The following is a 9,868-nucleotide window of genomic DNA, read 5'->3' as shown; positions in this document are numbered from 1 at the left end:
GTATGTCCTACGAGGAGAGGTTAAGGGAAATCAACCTGACGACACTGGAGGACAGGAGAGATAGGGGGGACATGATAATGACATACAAAATACTGAGAGGAATTGACAAGGTGGACAAAGACAGGATGTTCCAGAGATTGGACACAGTAACAAGGGGACACAGTTGGAAGCTGAAGACACAGATGAATCACAGGTATGTTAGGAAGTATTTCTTCAGCCACAGAGTAGTCAGTAAGTGGAATAGTTTGGGAAGCGATGTAGTGGAGGCAGGATCCATACATAGCTTTAAGCAGAGGTATGATAAAGCTCACGGCTCAGGGAGAGTGACCTAGTAGCGATCAGTGAAGAGGCGGGGCCAGGAGCTCGGACTCGACCCCCGCAACCTCAACTAGGTGAGGTGAGTACACACCCACCAGGCCTAGTGTCTAATCGACATGTGCCTAGGACAAAATGGTAACTAACACACACACACACCACACACACACACACACACACACACACACACACACACACACACACACACACACACACACACACACACACACACACACACACACACACACACACACACGCACGCACACACCAAATACACGCACACACCAAACACACACACACACACACACACACACACACACACACACACACACACTAGGTAAATTTAAGTTAGGCTAGATTAAGTTAGGTTAGGCTAGATTAGGTTAGATTAATTTAGGTTAGGCTAGACTAGGGGTCTATTGGTAATTCCCCTTATGGCTGGTGGGAGGCTGTTGAACAGTCCTGGGGCCCAGACACTTATAGTGTTTTCTCTTCGTGTACTAATGGCGCCCCTACTTTTCACTGGGGGTATGTTGCATCGCCTGCTAAGTCTTTTGCTTTCGTAGGGAGTGATTTATGTGTGCAGATCAGGGATCAGTCCCTCCAGGATTTTCCAGGTGTAGATTATGATGTATCTCTCTCGCCTGCGCTCCAGTGAGTACAGTCAAGTGTTTCCAAGCGTTCCCAGTGGATAAGGTGTTTGTTGGAACTTATATGTGCAGTAAAGGTTCTCTGCAATTTCACATACCTTGAATGGAGATGTTAATGTACAGCAGTATTCCGGCCTAGAGAGAACAAGTGATTTAAAAAGGATCATCACTGGCTTGGCATCTCTTGTCTTGAATGTTCTCATTATCCATCCTATCAGTTTCCTCGGAGATGTGATAGTGGCATTGTTGTGATCCTTGAAGGTGAAATCCTCAGACATTACCACTCCCAGGTGCTTCACATTACTTTTCTGCTCTATTGTGTGATTGATGTTCATAGTATACTCAGTTCTAGTTATTATTTTGTCCAGTTTTCCATAACGGAGTAGTTGGAATTTGTCTTCATTGAACATCATATTGTTCTCCGTTACCCACTGGAAAACTCGGTTTATATCTTCTTGGAGATTAACCGTGTCCTCAATGGATGACAACCTCATGCAGATCCTAGTATTGTCTGCAAAGGATGATACGGTGCTATGGTTTACATCTCTCTGTGTGATATGAGGATGAGGAACAGGCTAGGGGTGAATACTGTGCCTTGTGGAACAGAGTTCTTCACTATGGCAGCTTGCGATTTAACTCTGTTTACCACTCCTCTTTGTATTCTATTGGTTAGAAAGTTGAAGATCCATTTACCTACTTTGCCAGTTATTCCTTTAGCACGCATTTTGTGCGCTATTACACCATGATCGCACTTGTCAAAAGCTTTTGCAAAATCTGTGTATACTACATCTAGATTGTTTGTTTTCCAGTACATCCAAGACCATATCATAGTGGTCCAGCAGTTGCGAGAGGCAGGATCGACCTGCTCTGAACCCATGTTGACTTGGATTGTGCAATTGTTGGGAGTCCAAGTGGTTTGCTATCCTGCTTCTTAGTACTCTTTCAAAGCTTGTATGATGTGGGACGTTAAAGCTATTGGTCTATAGTTCTTAGCTATTGCTTTGCTGCCACCTTTATGGAGTGGGGCTATATCTGTTGTTTTTAGTGACTGTGGAATCTCACCTGTGTCTAAGGTCCTCCATAGCATATTTAGGGAATGCGAGAGGGGTTTCTTGCAGTTCTTAATGAACACAGAGTTCTACGAGTTTGGGTCCGGGGCTGAGTACATGGGCATGTTATCAACAGTTTTCTCAGTCTAGTGGATTTAGGGTTATGTCAGAAATCTGGCATACAATGACAGGGTTTTGAGGCTCATTCATGAAAAAATTATTTGGATTGTCTATCCTTAGACTGGTTAGTGGATCGCTGAACACAGTCATATTGAGATTTCAGTATCTTAACTCATTTCTTTGTTGTCGTCAGTGTAGGATCCGTCTTGTCTGAGCAGGGGCCCTATACTAGATGTGGTTTTTGCCTTTTTTGGCATATGAAAAGAAATATTTCTAATTTCTTTCAATTTCACTAATCGCTTTTAGCTCCTCTTGTCTCTCCTGGATCCTGTATGAGTCCTTGAACTTAGCGCTTCCTTCCGTGTTTCAGATAATCTAGCATTCTTGAGGAGCTCAGTGATTCTTCCCCTTCTCCTGTAGAGGGAGCATCTCTCTCTCTCTCTCTCTCTATTCCCAATTTGTGCAGCTCCTAGAACTGCACTACAGTCTTGGATAGCCAAGCCAGAGACACCACCATCTGTTTTCCGGAGGCCAACATTTTCCCCGGAAGAGAACTCCTCTACTACATCTGTAATAGGGGCCATGGCTGTGGTAGCTGTGGAAGTCTTTAGCCGAATCCGGATTTGCACTATGACTCAGACCTAGGGCTGGGTCAGCCGTAGGTCTGGGGGCTGAGTTAGCTGATATTTTTTGTTTCCTGTGTTTTTTCCAATGGGTGTCTTTATTTTTGGGTCAACTGTTGTAGACTGGGCATTCTAAATGTTACATTTTACTCCTCTTCCATCCTCCTATGCTCTATATATTAAGGGTAGACTATCCACAACGGTGGTGATGCATCACATTACTAACAATAGTGGTGGTGGTGCACACAGCACTAATAACGGTGGTGGTGGTGGTGCAGCACAGCACTAACATGGGTGGTGGTGGTAGTGCACCACAGCACTAACAATAGTGGTGGTGGTGGTGGTGCAGCACATCAACAATGATGGTGGGGAAGAACCACACATCGCCAACAGTGGTGGACTGAATTAAAAACAACAATTTATTAAACTGACGTTTGCCTTCAAGTGAAATTTCAAACTTATTACAACTTCCCTTGAAGCGAAACGTTATCATAATAAAAGCTTACCGTATTTATTTCATTCACTTGTCAGCCTCATCTGCTGGGAGTGGTGAAGTTGGAACGTGTCACGCACGTGATATACAGTTATTTTTGTGGCGTGTAAAACCACGCCTATATATATATATATATATATATATATATATATATATATATATATATATATATATATATATATATATATATATATGTGCGAACAATCGCAGACGGGCGGTCTTAACTATGCAGGACAAGTTATGAGGATTGGGGGGGGGGAAATCTTTAGCTCAAGTACTTTCACACTTCTCAGTACGTCATCAGGAGCTGTGCAATGCTGCAAGGGAGCAACCAAAGCATGGAGAGAGGTCTCAGAGTAGCGTAGGTGCCACTGTCTACGGTTACCCTTAGGGTAACCGTGGACCCGTGGCTTGTCCTGTATATATATATATATATATATATATATATATATATATATATATATATATATATATATATCACACCATTTTTACCTTATTTCAGTTGATCTTAAGGTGCATATTACCACTTTGCGGCATTATAAGACTTTTTGCCAACCACTCCAATGAAACTGAACAGATAGAAAATGTACAGAGTACCTTCAATCCCCATTTAATTCAGTTAAGTGCAAAGTTGAATTATTAGGAACGTTTGAAGTCCCTTTGGAACGTAGACAAGAAAAATACACATAATTTACATCTGAAAGAAATCTGGAGGGATAAGTCCCCATATCTGCACACCAAAATCACTCCCTACGAAAGCATGTGGCTCGGCAGGCGGTGCAAAATATTCCCACCTAAAATCAGGTGTGTAATGAGTACATTACGAGGTAACTCAATAGGTGTGAAGGGACTCCATATATAAGGGGAATTGCTAAGAGACTCCTGGTATCCTCACGAGGGAACATGAAAAGCTCCTCAGATTAGTTCCTGATCAGCCTGGCTGTGGTGCCTACCATGGAGTGCGTGCGGATAGCACCAATACCCTGGTTGATCAGGCCGTCAGCTAGGAGGCCTGGTCGGGGGTTGGGTCGCGCGGGGCGGTACCCGCGGAAATCGTCTTCCGGTAACACCCACACATCACCAACAATAGTGGTGGTGCTGTGGGTTAATCCAGCACTTACTCTCACACAACAATAGTGGTGGTGCTGTGGGTTAATCCAGCACTTACTCTCACACAATAGTGGTGGTGCTGTGGGTTAATCCAGCACTTACTCTCACATAACAATAGTGGTGGTGCTGTGGGTTAATCCAGCACTTACTCTCACACAACAATAGTGGTGGTGCTGTGGGTTAATCCAGCACTTACTCTCACACAACAATAGTGGTGGTGCTGTGGGTTAATCCAGCACTTACTCTCACACAACAATAGTGGTGGTGTTGTGGGTTAATCCAGCACTTACTCTCACACAACAATAGTGGTGGTGCTGTGGGTTAATCCAGCACTTACTCTCACACAATAGTGGTGGTGCTGTGGGTTAATCCAGCACTTACTCTCACACAACAATAGTGGTGGTGCTGTGGGTTAATCCAGCACTTACTCTCACACAACAATAGTGGTGGTGCTGTGGGTTAATCCAGCACTTACTCTCACACAACAATAGTGGTGGTGCTGTGGGTTAATCCAGCACTTACTCTCACACAACAATAGTGGTGGTGCTGTGGGTTAATCCAGCACTTACTCTCACACAACAATAGTGGTGGTGCTGTGGGTTAATCCAGCACTTACTCTCACACAACAATAGTGGTGGTGCTGTGGGTTAATCCAGCACTTACTCTCACACAACAATAGTGGTGGTGCTGTGGGTTAATCCAGCACTTACTCTCACACAACAATAGTGGTGGTGCTGTGGGTTAATCCAGCACTTACTCTGACACAACAATAGTGATGGTGCTGTGGGTTAATCCAGCACTTACTCTGACACAACAATAGTGATGGTGCTGTGGGTTAATCCAGCACTTACTCTGACACAACAATAGTGGTGGTGCTGTGGGTTAATCCAGCACTTACTCTCACACAACAATAGTGGTGGTGCTGTGGGTTAATCCAGCACTTACCATCAAACTTCAGCGAGAAAGATATATTCAAAATAAACAAATAAATAAACACTAACAGTTATTATTGTATTGACTGAATAGAATATTATCTATCATCAGTAGTAATGATATTATTACAGTGCTATTAAATATACCTCTCCTCTTCCCATTACTATCAACAATATTATTATTATTACCGCACAGCACAATAATACGAAGACCCTTTAAGAACTATTATAAGATTTAATAACAATTTATAATAACCTTATTAGCATTTGTAAGCGCTTAAAATGCAATAAGCATTGTCTCTTTAATACGTCATTGCTAACACACGAGACTTAGCGCATGTTTCGAGCGCAAATACACGCCAAGATATATGTCTATGGGAGTGTATTACGTACATTAGTTTCTGATCAGCCAGGCTGTGATGCATATGTTGGACTACAGACGGTAGGTATCAAGAGTTTGATCGACCAGGCCAACAACCAAGAGGCGTGGTCTGGGACCGGGCAGCGGGGTCGGTGGCATACAATAAAGACCACAAGTGATCATCTTCAAGGATGGGTTTAAGGGATTCTGGTCTGTATATCGCACCTGATTGCCTCCCTTGAAGATTTAGCGCTTCCCCGTAAAGAATAATGTAAACTTGACAACCTATATAGTGTATGAGTCAAAAATTTACATGTATTAACTATTTATATTATTATTAGAGATACTTTCTGAATATTACTTGTCGATGATCAGGTCTACCTGGAGTCTACCTGGAGGGCATTCCGGGGATCAACGCCCCCGCGGCCCGGTCCATGACCAGGTATCTGTCCAGCTCCCTCTTGAAGACAACCAGGGGTCTTCCCGTAATGCCCCTTATTGCTGGTGGGAGGCTGTTGAACAGTCTTGGACCCCGAACACTTATTGTGTTTTCTCTTAGTGTACCAGTGACACCCCTACTTTTCACTGTGCATATTAGGGACCAGTCCCTCCAGAATCTTCCAGGTGTAGATTATATCTCTCTCGCCTGCGCTACAGTGAAAAATTTGCAACCCAAGAAAAATAGTCAAAATTTGTTATGAAAATTCGGAAAAATGAATTTTACGAAGGTTAAATTCCGTTGTCTGGCTACTGTTGGGGCAAAATAAATGATTGGTATCCCGTGGCTTGGTTGGGAACGCTGTCTCCTCACACATTGGGCGTCTGTGGTTCGATACCCGGTAAGGGTAAAACGTTTTATATCTGGAGTATACATATATTATATCTGGAGGGTGTTCCTGAGGTCAACATCCCTGCGGCCCAGTCCATGACCAGGCCTTGTGGTGGATCAGGACCTGATCAACCAGGCTGGTGCAGCTGGCTGCACGCAAACCGACTTATGAACCACAGCCCGGCTGATCAGGTTTACTGACTTTAGGTGACTGTCCAGCTCCCTCTTGAAGACAGCTAGAGCTCTATTGGCAATCCCCCTTATGTATGCTGGGAGGCAGTCTTGGGCTGTGTATATGCATTTTTAGAATGCTAGTTAGGTAATATTTATGAATATGCTTCGCTCTTTGGGTCACCAATAACCTAGTCAGAAACAGCCGATGTTAAAAAAAAAGCCAGAATATTGTACATTGTTACCATTTTCCAATGAAGGTTGAGTATGCTTCCTTACACCTGCTGTCCCTGTTCACCTAGTAGTAAATAGGTACCTGGCTCTTAGTCGTATCCTGGGAGACAAGACTGAAGGACCCCAGTGGAAATCAAGCAGTCTTCTATGACGCACTGACTTGGGTTATCCTGGGTGACTAACTCTCTGGGTTAAAAATCCGAACAAATCTTATCTTAAGAGAAGCATAGCAAGCCTTTTGTGGAATTGTAGAGTTTGTCTAGTTATAGTCATTATAGCGTCTTTTTTTTATGTCTACAATGACTATATACAATATGTAACGTCATACAAGCATGAATGTATATTATTTATATACACCGCAATTTGTATAGTGATGAGGTAAAGAAAGAAAAATCGTTGCTGGCTCTTCTGCACCCATCATCCAAAGGGAACCATTATCTAATCCTCTGTACACTTACCCAATTCTCAAACCACGTACACACTCTTTCACCTGTTTGAAGTTCCTGACGAACAGTTTGCTACTTTGTGCTCTTTTGAACGTTATCTTGACTGCTTCTGTGTGAAGTTACTTGCATCTGTCTACACTTTGGACCAACCTTAAGTCTGTATCCAGTCATCACATATCTTTTACACTCTGGACCAGCCGTTAGTCTGCATCCAGTCATCACTATATCCATTCGTGTGTTTGACAGGGTCAAAATTCCTGACACCAAGAAATGTTTCTCACTGACTTTCAGCACTTCTGACATTATTATTATGAAGAGGCGCTAAATCCATAAGTGAATTTATTTGGGCGCAGGTACACGTAAGTATAATTATCATACATAGTGTAAATTACCCACCAGGATAACCCAAGAAAGTCAAACAAAGTGACTTATTTCCATTGAGGTTCTCGGGGTCATACAAGGTCTGGAGAATGGGAGGTAATCCGAGTTGATACGAGGAAATGAAGGGTGGCTTCAATTCCTTGGATCACTGCACCCAGCTTGAACTCTGTCATAATAGTCCAGGAGGGACCGAATGGTCGTTTAGCGAAAAAGTCTCCAATTTGTGGGTTACTTTCCCCTCAAGGAAGGTTCCTTGATGTTGGTGAGGGGCTCTTGATTTAGGGAATTGGATCTGTGCTCCAGTTCCCCGAAATAAGCCTGAATGCCTTCCACATCCCCCCCCCCAGGCGCTGTATAATCCTCCGGGTTTAGCGCTTCCCCCTTGATTATAATAATAATAATGTGGGTTACTTTTGAATTGTTTCAGCCAGGGTATTGTGATTTTTATTCTTCCACTCTAGTGATTTGTGTAGGCTTAAATAGTACTGAGTTTAAAGCCTATCGACTGTACGAGGGTCATTAAGGACGCATGCCACATGTAAACAGTCAAAAATTCTTTATTATTATTATTATTATTATTATTATTATTGCATTCATGAGGAACGCTAAACCCGTAGGGGTCATACAGCGCCTGGTGAATATGAGACATTCAGGTTTGATCCAAGGAAATGGAACACAGGTCCAATTCGTTAAATCAAAAGCACCCTCACAGGCGTCAAGGAATCTTCCTTGACGGCTGAAGATACTTTAATTACTAAAATTGGAACTAAAGTAAAATCAGATATACACCACTCAACTTAAAGATATACACCACTTAACTCAAAGATATACACCACTTAACTCAAAGATATACACCACTTAACTCAAAGATATACACCACTTAACTTAAAGATATACACCACTTAACTCAAAGATATACACCACTTAACTTAAAGATATACACCACTTAACTTAAAGATATACACCACTTAACTCAAAGATATACACCACTTAACTTAAAGATATACACCACTTAACTCAAAGATATACACCACTTAACTTAAAGATATACACCACTTAACTCAAAGATATACACCACTTAACTTAAAGATATACACCACTTAACTCAAAGATATACACCACTTAACTCAAAGATATACACCACTTAAAGATATACACCGCTCAACTTAAAGATATACACCACTTAACTCAAAGATATACACCACTTAACTCAAAGATATACACCACTTAACTTAAAGATATACACCACTTAACTCAAAGATATACACCACTTAACTCAAAGATATACACCACTTAACTTAAAGATATACACCACTTAACTAACTTAAAGATATACACCACTTAACTCAAAGATATACACCACTTAACTTAAAGATATACACCACTTAACTCAAAGATATACACCACTTAACTTAAAGATATACACCACTTAACTCAAAGATATACACCACTTAACTCAAAGATATACACCACTTAAAGATATACACCGCTCAACTTAAAGATATACACCACTTAACTCAAAGATATACACCACTTAACTCAAAGATATACACCACTTAACTTAAAGATATACACCACTTAACTCAAAGATATACACCACTTAACTCAAAGATATACACCACTTAACTTAAAGATATACACCACTTAACTCAAAGATATACACCACTTAACTTAAAGATATACACCACTTAACTCAAAGATATACACCACTTAACTCAAAGATATACACCACTTAAAGATATACACCGCTCAACTTAAAGATATACACCACTTAACTCAAAGATATACACCACTTAACTCAAAGATATACACCACTTAACTTAAAGATATACACCACTTAACTTAAAGATATACACCACTTAACTCAAAGATATACACCACTTAACTTAAAGATATACACCACTTAACTCAAAGATATACACCACTTAACTTAAAGATATACACCACTTAACTCAAAGATATACACCACTTAACTTAAAGATATACACCACTTAACTCAAAGATATACACCACTTAACTCAAAGATATACACCACTTAACTCATACCTCAACTTAGATATATATACTAATCAATGTATATACAGATATACACCTCTTACATTCATAGACTTAGAAGTGTATATGTAAGTGTATCTTCCCACTGTATATGTTCAC

At 41.2% G+C, this 9,868-nt stretch overlaps 1 protein-coding gene across 7 annotated transcripts in view; it reads right to left on the bottom strand.

The window, feature by feature from the left end:
• Window positions 1-9,868, bottom strand: part of HDAC4 (histone deacetylase 4) — a 779,940-nt gene that overhangs the window by 564,601 nt on the left and 205,471 nt on the right. The window lies entirely within an intron of this gene.

The sequence above is a fragment of the Cherax quadricarinatus genome, chromosome 11 (assembly GCF_038502225.1).
Source record: "Cherax quadricarinatus isolate ZL_2023a chromosome 11, ASM3850222v1, whole genome shotgun sequence".
In the NCBI taxonomy this organism is placed as follows: domain Eukaryota; kingdom Metazoa; phylum Arthropoda; class Malacostraca; order Decapoda; family Parastacidae; genus Cherax; species Cherax quadricarinatus.
This window is presented reverse-complemented; position numbering and strand designations above follow the sequence as displayed.